Below are 19,537 nucleotides of genomic sequence, written 5' to 3'. Positions count from 1 at the left end.
AGAGACAGGATTAAATAAATTATAATATTTTCATACAATAGAACACTACATAGCAATGAAAATAGGAAAACTACCACTGTACACTACAGCATAGTTGAATCTTAGAAAGATAATGTTGAGCATCCCACTCAAAAAGAAAGGCAAGACACAAAAGAATACTAACAAGCAGTATTTATATATTTAAAATAGAAAAATCTTAACAGTATTGTTTAGTGATATATACTTAATGTTAAAACTGCAAAGAAATACAGGGTTGTATTTACCATAAAATTCAAACACATAAATGAGGCCAGGAAATACCAATGAGGGTTGATTTGGAACGTGCTAAGTTGGAGGTTTTTGAAATGCAGATAATGTTCTTTTTCTCCATCTGGGAGGTGATTGCATGGGTATTTATATATAAATACTATTTATTATATTTTGGATTGATATTTTATGTATTTTTGTGTGATATATATCACAAATTTAAAAAGGTTGCATAAAAATGAAAACTAAATATAAGCACAGAAATAGAAAAATGTGAATACATTGAATATATATATATGTATATTCATAGGTGTGTGTGTGTGTGTGTGTGTATATGTATATATATATTGCTTTTGTGAATAAAAGATTACTATCAGTCCTAAATATCAGACTTGTTTCAAAAAAGACCTCTTATTCTCATAGCACTGTTTCCTTGGAAACAGTAGAGTTAAGATACATGAGGAATATTTTATCTGCCTCATTTGTTGTGTGGAACACATCTGCCTCTGGTTAGGGGGACTGTGAGTTGGCATTGGGCCTATGTGATAACTCTAGCATAAAAGCGTGGTGGGAAACAGAGACTGTGTTTTCCATGTGTTAAGGTGACCCCACGTACCTTGTCTCTCATTTATGGGAGCCATACGTGTCCATGCACATGAGGCTGCAAATGAAGCCTCTTCTTTTGCATACGTGGGTAGCTGCTGAGAAGAGATGAGGATGCTGAACCTACTCGTGTACTGCTTCATTTCCTTCTCTAATGCCAAGCTGTGCTGCATGGGCAGGCAGGCAAATGCTTCCTTGATGAATAGACACATAAGAAAAGCCCAGTGTGATAGGGTGAAACTGTGGATGTCCTCACAGAAACTCTAAGAGAGAATTACATTTGTAGATGCCACAAAGAGAACCCATTTGTGGCTCAGAGAAGCAATGGAAAGCCAAGGTAAATACCCTGGTCTGCCCCTAAGGAAAAAGAGTTGGGAACATGACATCTCATGCTCAAGCATATTCGTGCTCAAGCAATGCTGTGGTAGATGAAACAATGGCATGTACCAGTGTCAGTCAGAAAAGCCCCTAGTATGGTGACAGTCTGTCCTGCATGCTATCGAGAGGAAAAAAACAAAACAAAAACACATGTCCAAAAGCTGTCATTGGGCATAGCGTCAAGGACCAGAAAGCCCATTACTGACAGATGGATTTCATAGCAGTATTGCAATAGATCTTTGCAGGAATATACAAGTATTCGGCGTTCCTTTCAAACGTCTCATAGGGAATGCATTTCACCATAGTCAGTTTACCAAAATGGGACAAAAAGTGCATAATGGACATACGTGTATATTCCCACCAGTTACATTGGAGGGACTTAATTAAAAATTGGAATGGGCAATTAAAACGTTTGTTTTTGAATGACCCAGGGTGCTAAGGGTAAGGATGAGACAGCCTGGCTAGCAAGCTCAGTAAGGTGTGTGCTTCATCTGAATATGAGAGGTAGTGGTGTTCTGTGTACTGGGAAATGATCCGTGGCGCTAACCTTTGTCTCTAGCACTTCACTAGGCTTTTCTTTTGGGTTATCAGATCTAGTGATTTAGATTAGGATTGCATTTGCCCTCCTTCCAGCTGAAGGAAGCATTGCTACTTAAGATACTATATTCCTTTGAACTTAGTCATACTTATTCTTTAGAAATTTCTGGATTAGATGGTCACTTTGCCTAATGTGACCATGCTAGGACTAACCCTAACTGTTTCCCTGTTGATTGGTTGTTAGAGATTGATCTGTTAGCTTTTATCTCTGCAAACCTACCATGTATTTCTAGGAATGACAGAAGAAGGACCTGGTGAGGCTCTATTGTTACCTGAAGGAAAGAAAAAAGTCATTTGGGACATTCTGCCTGGCAACAATTCTGAGAAGGGGCTGTGTCTTTACCTAGAAAGGACTCTCTATTGTGATTGATTGCTACTGTGTTGAAAGAGCAATGCCTAGGTGTTTTAGAAGCCCAAGCCAGACTCACCTGCTGAAATGCTAAGGACCACCTGAATTATAGAAGAATGTCACTGAAAAATGTGGTCGTCCTCATCATCCCCTTAGTGCATGTGTGCCATGACATTAAAAAAAGTGCCATTTCATGCTATACACTTAGTGGGTACTGAGCATATAAAAAAAATCACTGTGTCCTCTCTGTAGGGTAAGTCGGTTGTACTCTACATTAATCTGTAGAAACTGTATCAATAAAAACTTATTCTTTCATAGCTGGGTATGACCCCTAGGCCAGAAAGAATCCTGAGCTTACTGAACACTCTAGTGACCATCCCTGTCACTGAAACTATATGGTATATGAGTAAGGGATGATTCTTTTGGGAAGGATGGGAAAATTAGACGGTAATAAAAACAAATGTTGAGTGTGCTAAGTATTACTGTAATATCTTATCTACTGCTATTTGTGTAATATTAACAAGTGGTTTGTGTGCTAAGCATTACTTTAATGTTTCATCTACTGCTATGTGGTATAATAAAGTATTTTATGGGCTTACATATGGAAATGAAAGTGAATTAAATGTGCACTGATGATGACCCCGTCATGGAAAAATATTTTTGGAAACTGGTTTAAAACCCCCAATTGATATCAACTCCATGGAAACTAATTGTTCAGATAAAGTGGTAAATTTGGCCTTAGAGAAACTAAACACACATATATGTATTTCTCTAATAACTTTTAAAAGATACAAGTGAGAGTGACTGAGAGGTAGACTTGTTCCATTGATAAGAAAGTATCAAAAAACTCATGAAACATGTTGGTCAAGATTACCATGTTTTAGAAAAAGTTTGCCTACCCTTCGTTGGGTAGTACAAATCTTGGTGGTCGCAGGTGTGCTAGCTTGCTTTTTCCTATGTATAAAATATTAGAGTTGTGCCTGTCAGGAACACAAAACAAAACAAAACATTACAGAATATGGAAGGAATATGTTTTGTGAAAATATTGACTCGAGGTCATGAAGGTGCAACCGTGAGAAAGATTAATACCAGCCTGGTGTGATGCAGCCTCTCAGAGAACGACCTTAATTTTCCACAGCAATCTTTCCTTGGAAGGAGTGGAGCTAAGAAAAATGAAAACTGCTGTTTCTGTTTGTTGTGTGAAGTCAGAACTGGGTTGGGAGAGCTACAAGTCGGCAAGCAAATTTGAGGCCTATTGACTTGAATGGTGTAAAGGAGTGGGAGAAAATATAGCGTGCAGCTTCAGTGCGTCAAGGTGACACACATACCTTGACTCCCATTCATGGATCTCAACCATTCATGTGGTGAGACAGAGAAGAGGTCCTACATACTTCAGAGTTTCTGAGAGAGGAAGACGAAGTGAATGCTATAGCTGCTGTATTTTCTGGTTTGTATTCTATCATAAAGCTAAATAAATAGAAATGATGCTTTCAGGAAAATATACAGACTCTTTAGTGCACCATCTATTCATTATATGAACAAGCTTTTTCTTCTCTTATAGTTCTCATTCATAATCTCTGCATGTCTACATATTCATCCATAGATATGTCGCTATTTTAAAAGGCTTATATATCCAATAAATAATTTTCTCTTATCCCTGATCAAATGGCACATATTCACCTTTGTTTACAATCACCTACTGTAAACCTTACCTGAGCCCTGCTCACCTGTCTTAAAAGATGTCCTTTATTATAAGGCAGTGATGATCATTCAGGTTTTATCATGGCATGAATAAATTACATCCCAAGACTCTCTACTTCTCTTTGATCTAATATCATGGTCATTATGCAATTTTTTTAATATCTTTGATTTATTTTTCAAATCTTTCTCTTAAGGACACTGATGTAATAAAGGAATAACCCAGATGGCGGACACTAGAATTCTGGTGATTACACTGGTATATCAGTGCCCATGTCCTAACATTCCAAGTTAAACCTTAGGGTTTCATGACTTTGTGAACGTCAATCAGTACCTGAGGACCTCATAAATATAAAGGAAATGAGAAATCTGTTTCTTTCTTCCAAAAGCTAAACACTACACCATTGACACCAAAGCATTGTATGTAGCTAGTGAGGCTGCATTTTGAAGGCAATCTGCCTCTGATCACAATAGTCAAGCTAATGTTTCTATTAACATATCTCTCCATAATCACAATCATATTTTCCTTAAAATAAAATTAATAATTTTTTATCCAATTAAATAATATTTTAATTATTTAATTATTTAATACGATTAAAATTAATAATATTTTTTTATCCTTTGGTCAAAAAGAGCTTTGCAAATAGGTATACATAACCTGATGTTTAAATAAATAATTACTAAAGAAAATGAGAAGTCACAAACAGGGAGAAAATATTTGCAAAAGACATAACTGATAAAATATACAAAATACACAAAGAACTCATAAAACATGACAATAAGAAAACAAGCAGCTGCATTAAAAAAAATGAGCTGAAAGACCTTAACAGATACCTCACCAAGGAAGGTATAGAGATGGCAAATAAAAATATAAAAACATGCTTCATTTCATATGTCATCAGGGAAATGCAAATTCAGAACAATAAGATACCACTATGCATCTATTAGAATGGTCAAAATCCAAAACACTGACAACATCAAATGTTGGTGAGTATACAGAGTAATAAGAACTCTCATTGCTGGTGGGAACACAAAATGGTACAGCTGCTTTGAAAGATAATTTAGCAGTTTTTTTTTGTTTTTGTTTTACAAAACTAGACATACTCTAACCATATAATATCGCAATTGCACTCCTTGGTATTTTTCCAAAGGGGTTGAAAATTTATGTCCACAGAAAAGCCTGCACACAGATGTTACAACAGCTTTATTCATAATTGCCAAAACTTGGAAGCAACCAAGATGTCCTTCAGTAGTTGAATGGATAAATAGACTGTGATATATCCCTACAATAGAATATTATTCAGCATTAAAAAGAAATGAGTTCAGAAGCCATGAAAAGACATGGAAGAAACTTAAATGCATTTGAAGTTTAAAAAAAAGCCAATCTGAAAAGGTTATATACTGTATGATTCCAACTATCTCACATTCTGGGAAAGGTAAAGCTATAAAAATAATAAAAAGCTCAGTGCTTGCCAGGACTTAGCGGGGGAGATTGATGAAGGAGAGGAGCACAGAAGATTTTTAGGGCTGAGAAACCAAGAATAGTCCTAATTGTTGGGTAACCACCACTACCTTTGTCCAAACCTATATAGAATGTCTAACATCAATGATGAACTCTAAGGTAAACTATGGACTTCGAATAACTATGATGCATTCATTAATTGTAACAAATATACCACTCTAGGGGGTGTATGTAAATAATGGGGGAGTCTATGCATAGGTGGTGATTAAGGGGTGCATGGGAAATCGCTGTACCTTCCACTCAATTTTCTCATGAACTTAAAACTACGGTAAAAGCTATTCTTTAAAAAAAGTTATACAGATATACACAAAATTTAATTATTGCTTTTATATGGAAAAGATATAGTGTGGTTGTTAAGACTATATAGACTCTGGAGTCATCACATCTGAATTTATATCTTAGATCCTCCTTAATGCCCATGTGACTCAGCACATGTGAATCTGTGCCTCAGTTTACTCATGTGTAAAGTGAGGATAATAACCTTTATCATAGAGTGTGTGTAGGAATTAAGTAAAATAATGCATGTCGAAAGTTGAGAAGAGTGCCTAGATCATAGAAAGCACCCAATAAAACCATAATATATATTGAGCTCTCTCTTTTCATACAGGACTTGGGTTCCTAAGGACATACAATGATCTTGCAAATAAGGTTCTTAGTAGGAATTGAAGCTTCAGTGCGTAGGCAACCAAGAGTTGTGCTCAGAAGTGAAGACATTGTATGATACATGCTAAGGGAATACTTCTTCTGATATTGGCTTCCATTAGGCTGATTGGCCAAGGTCATTTGTTCTTAATTAGTCAAATATTAACTTTCTTTGTAAAGTAAGTTTATGATGTAGTGTAATGTCAACAAAGTATTTAAATACACTGTTTTTACTGGGACATGCAAGAATGTCTTTCTGTATAAGATTATAAATGACAGTGCTCAAACAGCTATTCAAAGAATGAAATATAAAACCTAAAAGAAAAACATAAAAAGAAACGTGACTAAATGAACAGCTAAGTAATAGTTAACATCATTTAAGAATTCCAAGAGTGTTGCCAAAGACTTCTAGCATTTCAAAGGAACAAGGAAGTTAAGAACCGCTTGCCTAAGTAATAGCACTTATCCCTTTAGTTATGAATTCCAGCATGCAGTAGACAGCTGACTGTCTCTTACTTCTCTAATTAAGGCATCTAAATAGTCTCTGTGCCTCCAAAATGGCAACTCTTTAACATATGCTCCCCACTGCTGTCAGAATGATCTTCCCAAAATACAAGTTTGCCCGTTTTGTTCCCCTCTTTAAAATTCATCTGTTTTTCTCTGTTTCCTGTAAAATAAAGTTTAAAAAGTATTATGGCTATTGCCCACACTCTCTTGGCTCCTGGAACCCTTCCTGCTTCAGTGATTTTCTTCAAAGCATCCCCCTCAGGCAAATAAACATCCAACAGTTTAGTTTATTAAATAGTTCGCTTCCAACAACTTAATCGTGGTAATCTGTGTGGCATCCCACAGATATTGCTTGCTGTGTCGCCTCCTGAAGTTTAAAGTGCCCCATGGCACTCCTATGAGTTTTCTGTGGCACCCTGGTGGGCATTGTTGTTTATTTCCGGTAGTGGGCCATGATGGTTTATTTATTTTTTCCCCCTTCACCATTTACTTCTATTTGCTTAACTTAAAAACTGTCTCCCGTTCCTTTGAGTCTGTGCCCCATTCATGGACTCTGTGTTTCTACAGGCATTTCTCAGATAGGCTGGAGAATTTTACATATCTGCAGTTTTGTTCTTTCTGCTTCCTCTGCAAGGGCTACTTTTTCACATCCCTGGCTACTTGAAGAACATCTGCCTCATCAGCAAAGTTCATCTCTAATACTACTTCTTTTATTACTAGTCACTGTCCCCTTTCTCCTCCAGGTAGAGCTGACTTCTCCCTCTCTATGCTTGCACTGTACTTTGTAGAGACTTCTATCAGAGCAGCTGTAGCGTTTTACTGTAACAATTTCTTTGTAGCTTGTACACTCATCTAAACTGTAGGTCCCTGGATTAAGAGGCAAAACCACATCTAACCTGTCTTTGTATGTCTGGTATTTTACAGAGAACTTGACCACTAACAAATATCTGATGAAAGAATGAAGGACTTTGTGCAATTCAGTGCCAAAACAGGGTCTGGTAGAAGAATTGAGAGAGAGATGGTTTATGGCTATAATTTTAATTTCAGGGTTTCTATTAACAAAGATTCTCTCCTTGACCAAACCCTATGCAGGCTCCCCTGAGCCTTTTCTCAAGGTTCATCCGCAAAAACTTGAACACTTAACTGAGTTTCTAAAACTCAAAGTGGCATCCCTAAGATGACCCTAGTCTCCCTTAAAGTGTCTGCCTGAGAAAACTCAAAGCTGCCAAAAGAATTGAACTGTTTATTGCAGCCAACATTTGCAGATAGGGCCCCTGTCTTCCAATTTCTGTGGCAGGGTAGGAACCTTACTTCAATAAACGTCAGTTAGCAAACCCAGATGGGTTTTACATGGGCCAACTCTTCCCTGCCCATTTTTTGAAATTTTTTGCTTACTAATTCTACTGAGTTTCTTTAGCTCCCTCTCTATTCCCTTATTCTCCTATTAGAACACCCAGTCACCTCATACGAATAGAACTTGAGTTTAGTTCACATTGGAATCATTTCTCCATTAAAACAGCTATTACCCATTAGTCTGTCCTTACAATTTTTAACTAGTATCCAACATCTGTTTATTTTTGACACCATGAAGAATTTTTAAAGATCATTTATAATTAATGCATTCAGTATTTTAACTATAGCCTGCCACAAAGATTATCAACTTCATTCTCTTTCCAGTAACTATTGATCTTACTTAAAACATTAACTTTTTTTATCAAAACGTTTTCATCTTAGACAAGAAGTTCACCTCTTCTCAAGCTGAAATTTTACAACTTGAAAAGGAAAACTTGTAAACCGTGGAAGCTTTTATTCAATATTCATTTAAGCATTTATATATTTTAAAACATTTATTGATTGCATTTGTTACCAATATATAAAATATGCATATGACAAATTAATTAGTATGTGTTAACTTCTTAATGTGGATAAAGGGCTCGACTTTCCAAACACTAAATTAAATGCTTTTTAAAATACATATATATACTCTGACAGGCTATTGCTTTATAAAAGGAAATGTCTTGGCTATGTCCCAGTGAAGCACTTGCCTCTTATAGATATCGTCAAGAAATGAGATCATAACTAACTTCTCTGCCAATGTTATAGGTGTTCTACTGAGCTATAAATAGTATAAGAGCTTCTTCTTTTTCCATAGGGAGACTGACTTTTCTCAATGATTTTTCCAATTTAACAGGTAATTCCATTGCTAGTATACAGTTTCTTCTGGCCAAGACTCTCAAGAGAGTCTTTGCTTTCTAAAGACACTGGCTCTTACCACATCACAGGCTATGAATTATCAACAATTCATCATATATTTAGTAACAACAGTACTTTCATCTTGTGTGCTTTAAAAAGATTCTTTATTCCCCCCCAGTAATGCTAAAAGCACTCTTGCGAAGGAGAGATACTTTCCATTATTATATCTATTTGACACATGGTAGAGCTCTGGCCCAGAAGTTCAATTAAGGTCACAGAAGTCACTGGTGCACTAAGGCATGGAATTCCCAAACTGCCGACTTCAAGGCTCTTGCTCTAAATAGTCAGTCGTAAGAGATATAATTAGGTGTGTTTAAAGGGGAGGAAACAGCTATATTTTTCCCTACCAGAAAACAATTGTTATATTTTCTAATTCAACCTTTACTTACAATAGTTTTATGGGTGCTGAGAAGAGGGGATTGGTGTTTGATGGCAGTCTTTGATGTGCTAGTCACCCTGTTAGGCGATTTACATGCTATCTTGTCAGGTCTAGCTCAAGACTGTGGAAGGTGGCTAGTCTTACCTCCATTTTACAAGGAAAAAACCATGTCATTCACGTAAGGTCACATAACTATGAAATGTCAAATTTGGGTCACAAACAGGCCGAGCTTTGAAGCCCATGCATCCCTTCTCTGAAGATAATTCTTTCTTAATATTACTCTATAAAAACTGAAAAGTGCATAGAATTATCAGATATGTTTAAATTTAAGAAAATTGTATACCAAAAGCTGAAATTATACAGTTATAGTATATTATATGTAGAATGATTGTACGTTTAATTAAATTGTTCACATGACCGTGGCATAGTAGGCCAAGATGGCCTTAATATTCCCCTCCGCCTGACTAACCTATAGACAGGTTTCTCACTGATTGTAGGCCCCTGATCACTCTATTCTTAGAGCACTGACTTTAGAAAACTTGCCACTGTAAACTTTCCCTGCCTGTTTGAAATGCATATGTCTGCTAGCCTCTTAACAGTTTTATAACCCAGGAACATCCTCAAGGACCTACAAGCCATCCCTTTGAAATGTAATCATCAAGGAAAAGAAAACCCTGTCTCTCAGTCTCTTTGAGAGGGAAGAAGCCTACCTTCCATGAGCACCAATGAGCAGACACAGATGGACTCATTCCAAGGAAAAACATTTGCAAACTCAAAAGTATTTCAATGTGATCAACATATCCTATTTATCAACCTCCCATCTAATATCCTCTGTACTCCAGCACTTTTCTACTAGCTCACCCTAGTGTTTGAAAACCCTCCAGCCCTTTGTCTCTGGATGAAGCTGGCTACCCAAAGTCGGTCTGTACTTGCTCTTCTATTGCTATCAAGGTACTGACATAAAATCAACTTTGTCTGCACATCTTGTCCAGTGTGATTTTATTTTCTTTAATAGAGTATTTCCAATCTCATGCAATTTTTTGAGAAATTGGCTTATTGATTAAAGTTTATATTACATAACATCAAATTATATTTTGAATTCCTTTATACCTGTTAAACATGTTTGTAAACAAACTATCTCCATGAAAATGGTATTCAAAAGTTTTACATAAAATATTATTTAAGAAAGGTTGTTCACATATCTCTGGTAGTAATTTGAAATGCTTGATATCTGCTTAGTAGAAGATAATTACCCAGTTTACCATCATTTAAAATTAAATGGATTTGCCTTAAAATTATACCTACGAAATACACGTGAAGGTAATGCTTTCAACGGCTTTGCCTCTTTCTTTGTTCCCTCCTTCTCTCCCTCTTTTCCTCCCTGCTTCCCTCTCTCCCACCCTCTTTCTCTTCCTTCTTTCCTTCCCTCCTCATTCTAACTTTTAAAAACTTTGTTGCCCCAAACAGTCATATCTTGAGATATTAGGGGTTAGGGACTTTAAACTATGAATTTGGGGGAACACATTCATCTTATGACACCCTTCAGTCCCTAAACTCTCTCTGCCTGGCTCACTATACTCTAGCTGGGCTGCATTTCTTATTCTTGCAAAATGCTACGTGAAGTCTTTTGCTGTTTGTCATTTGGTCTGAAATACTATTCTCCCACACTTGACTAACTTAACACTTTTACTTCGGTCAGAGATTCCTCTCTGGACATCCTAGCTGTAATAACCCTCCTTATCTAAACAACAACTCTCATTACACTGACTTTCTCAAGGTTTCTTCACAGTACTTATCACTACCTGATATACTATTGTATATGTGTTAGTTTGTTAGTTGTCTCTCCACCTTTCTCTACCAATTTAGAATGGAAGATCCATGATGCACCATTGGTCCTGTGTACTGCTAACATGCCTTGTACCTATTAGGTGCTATATTAGTCAGGGTTCTCCAGAGAAACAGAACCAATAGGATGTATATATAGATATAGAGATTATTTTGAGGAATTGGCTCACACAATTATGGAAGGCTGAGATTACGTGGGCTGAGAACGAGTCCTACAACCTATAACCTGCCATCTATAAACTAGAAGCCCAGGAAAATTGGTGGCATGGTTCCAGTCCAAATCTGAAGCCCTGAGAACCAGGGAAGACAGTTGTGTACGCTCCTTTCTGATTCTGAAAGCCCAAGAACCAAGAATGCTGATGTCTGAGGACAGGAGAAGACGGGTGCCCCAGCTCAAGCAAAGAGAGCAAATTCACTCTTCTTCCATCTTTTGTTCTGTTCAGTCCTTAAATGGATTGGATGACGCCCAATAACATTGATGAGATTGATCTTTATTACTTAGTCTACCAATTCAAATGCTAAGCTCTGTCAGAATCACCTTCACTGACATACCCAGAAATAGTGCTGCCTTGGCAGCTCTTAGCCCAGTCAAAACTAACACATAAAATTAACCATCACAGGTGCATGATACATTTTTGCTGAAAGGGTAGATTTTTTCTAGTGGTGCATAAAAATCTAGGTCTGGCTAAAAATCACCTAAGAATGTAGACACAGATAGAAAGGATGAGTCCTAAAAAAACTGGGTCTAGAACACACAAATCAAGTCTCATGGTGAACAAGCTTACATAATCATTTAAAAATAACATGAAATACACCTATCCTGACTCCTAGGATTTATGAGTCTCAAAGTTTTCTTTGGTGAAAACTGCCATTATCAACACAGGGGGACATTCTTCTGACTATAAAATAATTTACTAGCAGCAAAGCACACATCTCTGTAATTTTAAAACTTTAGGTCTATAACTATATATATAACTGTATATAATAACTATAACTATATATAACTATAAATAATTATATTTTCTTATTTTAGCTAACATTTAGAATATCTCTCTAAGAAAAAAGAGTCACATCATCAATCTTTTGAAAATGTACATTCATACATTGGTTTTCTCTTATAATTGATCTGATTTCTAAAAGTTGTGAAGTGCAACTAAATTTGGGAGCCTAGTTATTGATAATTGAAGACTGATTTGCTTTTGACAATGAGTTAGAGATTGATTGATTTGATTACTATGAAAGCCACAATTTTATTATGTGCTTATTTCCTAAAATTTAGGGTTCAGATGGCATATTTAAAGAAGTCAAAATGTCTCCTCACTGAAATACTTATCTTAGTTCTTCCTATCTCCTGCCTACTGTTTCTACCATGTGGATTTGAAAATTTAGAGTCTCAAAATACTATAAACTATGATTCATAGTTTTAAATCATGAAACATATTTTCTTCATTATAGAATGTGGTTATCCCACAGATAAATGTTGTATTCCTCCTAATAGAGGAGTTTGATAAGATTCTCGAGACTGACTGATAAAATTCTCAAGAAATGGGTTAAAAAAAATAGTATATATATTCAGCACAACAGAGAAAGGATAACAACATAATAATAACTTCTTGGTCAGGGCAGGAATTTTCAGGTATGTTAAGGATTGGGTGGGCAGGTTGTACATGAAATATCTGAGAACATGAAACAGTTTGGAGTATTTTAGATACATGATACCAGAGAAAAATTTATGAGAGAAATATGATGCTATGGGCCAATGATAACATTTTAAATACGCTCCATTAGAAACCACTTTTAAAGTCTATCACATCTTAGTATAATAAAGTTACTTTCATATGACCAGAAGACAAAAAGTTTTATGTAAATATTGTCTACATGTACCCACAGAAATTTTATTTAGTTTCAAATAAAAGACCAACAAATTTGCACAAAACTATTCAGGATCAGAACAGATGTCTCATAAGTGAATTATTTTAGAATTAGCTTCTCTGTAAACAAGCTAGTGAGTAAAATAAGTGCTCTTAATGATCCGGTGCCTCTGCTTCCAAGGTTGAAATTTTTCTGTTTACAAAACTCCAGGAATGCTTCTCGAGAGTCAGTCCTCTCATCATATTGTTTTGCCAAAGGGTTCTTTTGAGATAAAATTCAGATATCATACAAGTCACCCATTGACTCTGCACAATTCAGTGGATTTTATGTATATGTATATGCATATGTTTATGTATACATATGTATATGTATATCCCTCTTCACAGTGAATTATAGAATATTTTTTATCACCTCAAAAGAAATCCGTTTGAATTTAATGTGTGTTTTAATGGTTAATTTAACATTTCATTAATGATCAATTAATAAATGATTAATATCTCATTAATTAATGATTTGTTAATGTAATAATTAATAAATAATTTTAATGTCATTGAATGATACCTCAGTCTTTCTCCTGCAACTATCCTAAAGGATGGATGAAGGAGAAATCTTTATGGTTTGCTATGTCTCCCATACTAATAACTAATTTCCTCTCCCACCTGAGACAAAGTGTATTTATAATTGAAACAAAAACAGAAAAATAAAACTAACATCATTATTACAATAGGAAAGCATGAATGCCAAATAATGAGTCTGGATTCGTGAGCAATTTGAGAATCAGTCTATTCACATTCACTTTCAGAGCACATGATTCTTTGCATATATTTTAATGTAAAATGTCTTACATCTCCTATACTGGAGAAGACTAAATTGTATTGAATTTTATACATCTTGATGTTAAAAAAATATCAAGTTATTTTTATTATAGCTCATTGAAGTCCTTAGTAAAATTCAAATATTTTCTACTTCAGAGAAGGAATCAAAATAGTTGATATATCAGGGTTAGAAAAACATGTCTTCCTTTACCTAGCTCATGTATATGTATGGATATATTTAACCTTCATTCTCTTGAACACACATGTACACACACAATGCATACACACACATACACAGAAAATAGTGCAAGTTAACACTGCGGGTTTTTTTTTTTAAATTTTCTTTTGTATTAAAAATAGTAATAAAGGCCCATTTTTAAATTTTTCATTTAGTGCTTTCTTTTTAGATGAAGTTTTATAAATACTGTACAGAAAATTCGAAAAAATAAATTCCTTGCTGTCAAAACAACATTCCTGTTCTACTTTCAACATCTTCTCTTTTCAAACCCTCATCATTTGTTTTTCAATATAAAAGGAATTATAAGCAATTTCCACAGAATTAGTTATTCTTCGTATACATTATCTTTAAAAGCCCTAGGGATAAAGGTTTTGAGGAAATGTGCCTCTTGGGAACTTAGAGTGCCTCTTAGCATTTAATGTTCTAGGAAGGTTTAGAGTGAAGATTCCTGTTTAAAAGAATCTATTAAATATTCTTGGTCATAAAACCCTTTATTCAAATAACATTAATTAACATACTATGGAGCATACTTTGGGAAGACATCAGTTAATTGTTCTCTTATTGATGATCTCTATATTGTTTCGGGGATGAATACCTTTGTGAATGCAGTTTTCTTCATACTTTTGGATACGTGCTTAAGACAGATTTCTTAAAATTAAATTAATGGGTCAAAATTATAGATATTTTTAGAGAATCTGTGTAGGAGTTGCTGAATTGCTTCCAAAAAGATTCTGCTGGTTACAGTGTATTTGAGTATTTCTTTCCTTGCACATTTGCCTGACTTTGTATTATCGTATTTTAAATCTTTGCTAACATAATAGAAGAAAAGGGGTATTTTCCTTTATTTTTATTTATTCTATGAAGTATATAAGACAGACATTTGTCTGAGATGTTTGAAAAAACTATATATTTCATATCTTCCATTAACATATTTATATTTTCATACGTTCAGTTTAAAAATTACTGTAACATCTGTTTAAGTTTTAGCTACTGTCGCCTAACAAATGCTGATATTTAGTTGTTCTGCATTAAAAAATAAATCGTTACTTCCCTTCTTATTCATCTAACATATTTTAAAGGTCATTATCAACGTCAGAAACAATTCAATTGAGAATTCTATTTGTACTTGATCTTAGCAGTTTTTTTTGGTTGCAAGGAGTAAAAACTGACATGATCTCGTTTAAGGGAAACAGAAGGTTTTATAGAAAAACAAGATATTTATAATTTAACAATTTACTAGACTATCTCTCAGAATTCAAAGTTTTTGTACAATCAAGTCATGGAAAAACTGTTGATTAAGTCATCCTAACCATATTCAGACTTGCCATTCTGAAACTAAGTCAAAGTTTTAATGAGACTTTGCTTCAACTACTCTGCACTTGTAACTGATTACAAATTTCAGATTCCCAGGAGAGATAATCTGATTCATCAAGTCTGGAAAGAGGTAGCAGATAATAGATGCAATCCTAGTGACTTTTTTTCTGACTATAACTTGTCCATGTTGGATTCCCCATGAAAACTCTTGGCCCCAGGAAAGGCAAAGGATCAGGTCTCAGGTCATCAGGACACACAGAAAGAAGTAATGTGCCAACTACAGAGCACTACCTTGTGGTTAAGTCCCTTTCTCTTATTGTTTCATTTGCTATCCCTGCACACACTGAGTCCACCATCAGAAGTTGGAATCTACTCCATCAATCCCTTCTTCCTTTAAGGGGATACATATGAGTATAACCTCAATATGGTTATATCAGAGTTAGGGGCTCATTGTGATGGAGTTTAACAGTTTCATTAGAGATCTGTAACTTTTGTAAATACTTATTGAATAGCTTAAAAAAAAGCAAATTCTCTATAGGATAAACACTCTGCATATTTGGTATATGACAACTTAGTTCTTTATGTTCTCATTCATTCTTTCACTGTTGAATCTTCTGCAGACAATTAGTTGTATGTTAAATCATCTACCACAATTTTGCTTCTAAATATAACAGATCCTAGATCAAACCCAACCTGCAAATGTATTTTGTTAGGCACACATAGTTTTTTATAATTGCAAAATATTCATAAAAAATAAAGTTTACTATTTTAATCACTTTAAATGTACTATTCAGTGGTATTAAGCACATTCACATTGTTTTACAAACATCACCACTATCTATCTCCAAAACTTTCTCATCATCTCATACTGAAAGTCTATCCATTAAACAATAATTCCTTATTACTCACCTCCCAGCCTCTGGAAAACTTCTATTTTACCTTCTGTCTCTGAATTTGACTACTCTCGATACCTCATCAAAGTGAAATCATACAATATTTGTCTTTTTGTGTTTGGATTATTTTATTTAGCATAATATTTTCAAAGTTCAACTACATTGTAGCATGTGTCATAATTTCATTCCTTTTTAAGACTGGCTGATATTCCAATGTATGTATATACCGTGTTTCCCCGAAAATAAGACTAGGTCTTATATTAATTTTTGCTCCAAAAGATGTATTAGGGCTTATGTTCAGGGTATGTCATCCTGAAAAATCATGCTAGGGCTTATGTTCCGGGTCAGGTCTAATTTTTAGGGAAATACGGGACCACATTTTGTTTATTTATTCACCTGTAAGACATTTGGGTTGTTTCCACCTTTTGCCCATTATGAATAATGCCAATATGAACATTGGTGTACAAATATCTGTTTGAGTCCCTGCTTTCAATACTTATGGGTATGTATCTAGAAGTGGGATTGTTTGGTCATATGGAATTCTACATTAATTTTTTTTGAGGAAACCACCAAACTCTTTTCCATAGCAGCTGTACTATTTTCTATTACCACCTAAAATGCACAAGGATACCTATTCCTCTACCTCCTTGCCAACACTTATTATTTTCTAATTTTTTTCCTTTACAGTAGCCATCTTAAGGAAGTTACATTTCATTGTGGTTTTGATTTGCATTCCATGTAGTGTTTTGAAACATTGTGAAAAAGTAGCCAATATTGAAAAAAGCTAAAGGTTTTACATAGAAACCTGGAATTGCAGCTTCTTTTGAAAAACATAAGGTCTGATGATACATGTAGAGTTTTACCTGGGAGCCAGGAACTGAAGCAGAGCAATGGTGGCCCCTTTTACATAGTATACGTTCTCTCCTAGACCACGTATGTGCTTCCTACTTTTTCCCAGGCCACCCTACAAGGCCCACTCATTTACGTTATCTGCATAGCCCCCATCAATAGTAAGTTTGCAGTCCCCGGCATGAAGTTATTTTAGACGACATGTGCTTTCATCTGCATTTAGTCCATGCATATTCTGATGTTCAACTGCATGGGGTTGAGATGACAGTAACTGACTCAGGTCATAAAAAGGAAATTAGTAGGCTGACTGAAATGACCACATTTCAGTTGTTATGACCATCTTAAATCTATAAACATGGAGTTTGTGGGCAGGATTTTATTTAGAATGTGTCCTAAATTGAAATGATCTTTGTGAGTGTTGCTATTTTGAGTGTATTAAAAAAATCTAATTAAATTGGAGAAAGATTTGCCTTAAGGCATTTATGCAGGCAGCATTGGTAAAAACAAGAAAAAGTAAATAGCCATTTTAATGGGAAAAACACCCAGCCATGAAGACTGTTTTTCTAATTTTTGACGGTAACAAAGCAGATTGGTGGGGGTCTATTCAGCCTCAGCATGAGCATCCTCACGTCCTCACAGTGTCCGTGTGAATCCATTCAAACCTTTTCATCTTAATAGGGAAAGGAGAGAGGTGAGACCATAACAGCAGGGATGACCTGCATTCTGTTTTCCTATATGGCCTGCTTGTGAGCTCTGATTGAGGGAGGAATTAAAGGCAGAAACATGCACAACAATTTTGGGCAAAATCAGAACTGCCCTGGAAATGAGGAAACATGTATGGTAGAGAATTGAGGAAGAAAATGATTTTTGTGTCTCCACACAGAATGCAGCAATGCAGCTGGAGGACTGAAAATCTTGGCAATGTTCAGAGATGACAACATTTGCCTGAATGTTACGGATTTTCTAATGGGCACCATCAATGTGGATGCTTCTCTCTGCAGCTTAGAGGGAAGAGAAATTTGACAAGTAGAATGAGGAGCAGAGCAAGACCTCAGAGAGGCTGTGTAGTGACTGTATTTGAAGCACTGATGTATTAACTCATCATGTGAGAAACCTGCTTGGGACCAACCAGAGAAAAATAAGGACACTTTGAGGGGTTCCAATTTTCAAAAATGAGGTTCCTGAGGACAGTTGCCATTAAGATTTGGGGAAAAAACAACAACAACAAAAAAAAGCAGAAACAACTCAGCAAGTTTACTGTATTGGTTTGGAATTACTTACTGGGTTATTGATGTGTATCAGTTAAAATGCCTTTTGCTGCCTGGAACAGATACAAATCACTTTTTCAAAATGTTTTAACCAGTGAGAAGGATGGTCTTTTGCCTCACAGTAGTCCTGAGGTTGGTGCATAAGTGATTGCGTTTTAAAAGGTTAAAAACAATTGCAAAAACTGCAATTACTTTTGCACCAACCTACTAGTATCCAAGCATAGTGATTCACATTTCTGCAGTTCTCTTGGCTCTGCTCTTCTCCACATGGTGGTTATGCTCGGACTGGTTGCAGCGAATTTGCAGCCATTGCAGATGCCATCTTCAGATATGTGTCCAGAGAGAAAAATAGGGGGAACTATTCTCAGAGGCCCTCAGAGAATTTCTTTTGCATATCATCGTCCAGAATTTGGTAAAATACCCAATATTAGAATATAGTGGTTAAGGGAATGAGATTTATGGGATTAGCATTGATCTATCAGAATATCTCCCTGAGGTTAGCAATGGAGATCACCTTCCCCTTCGTCTCATGACGCAGTGATTGAACTTAAACAGAAAACTGAATTCAAATGTGGTAGAAAGATGTGATAGATGTTATGTAGACAATCAACAGCGTCTATCTTTGAAACATTCAAGTTGACAGTTGAGGCAGTGCAGACTACGGTCTCCCATAAGAAACAATGGTTTGAGTTCAAGGGGAGTTTGTCTCATCCCCTCAACTATGAGACACACAAAGGAAAGCTGAAACCATGGGGACAATCTAAAGAAAATAATTCTCTGAGTGAACATGTCAACAGGATTAGGTTCCACAAGCAAACTTACAAACAACCTCTTCTCCAGACCACTATTTGCTGTAAACAATTATGGTGAGACTATCTATATGCCAAAATACATGAAAGGAAAAGGTATGAAAGGGAGGAGAATTTGGAAGGGTGGAGTTATATGATCTTGCTGGAATAGTTTAACTATTTATACAATCGTGCCAGAGAATACTGCATAGATATTGGATTGGATCAAGTGGAGAAACAAATAATCATCATTACTTTCAGCCTTCAACTTTCAATTCAATGTCTTCATATGTGTAGCAATAACAATCTATTAAAAACAGATTACATATCATCTATCTATCTTGGTATGGCTTCTAACACATTAAGTTCAATATAAATTCATATTTATTAATTGTCAATATCATTTAGATGAAGCATGGCTTTTCTGAAATTTACCTTAAACATGTATGTACATGCACAATATATTTTTGTGTTAAATATT

Source organism: Rhinolophus ferrumequinum, chromosome 3 (assembly GCF_004115265.2).
Source record: "Rhinolophus ferrumequinum isolate MPI-CBG mRhiFer1 chromosome 3, mRhiFer1_v1.p, whole genome shotgun sequence".
NCBI classification, from domain to species: Eukaryota; Metazoa; Chordata; class Mammalia; order Chiroptera; family Rhinolophidae; genus Rhinolophus; species Rhinolophus ferrumequinum.
The sequence above is the reverse complement of the archived record's forward strand: the minus strand, read 5'-3'. Positions refer to the sequence as shown.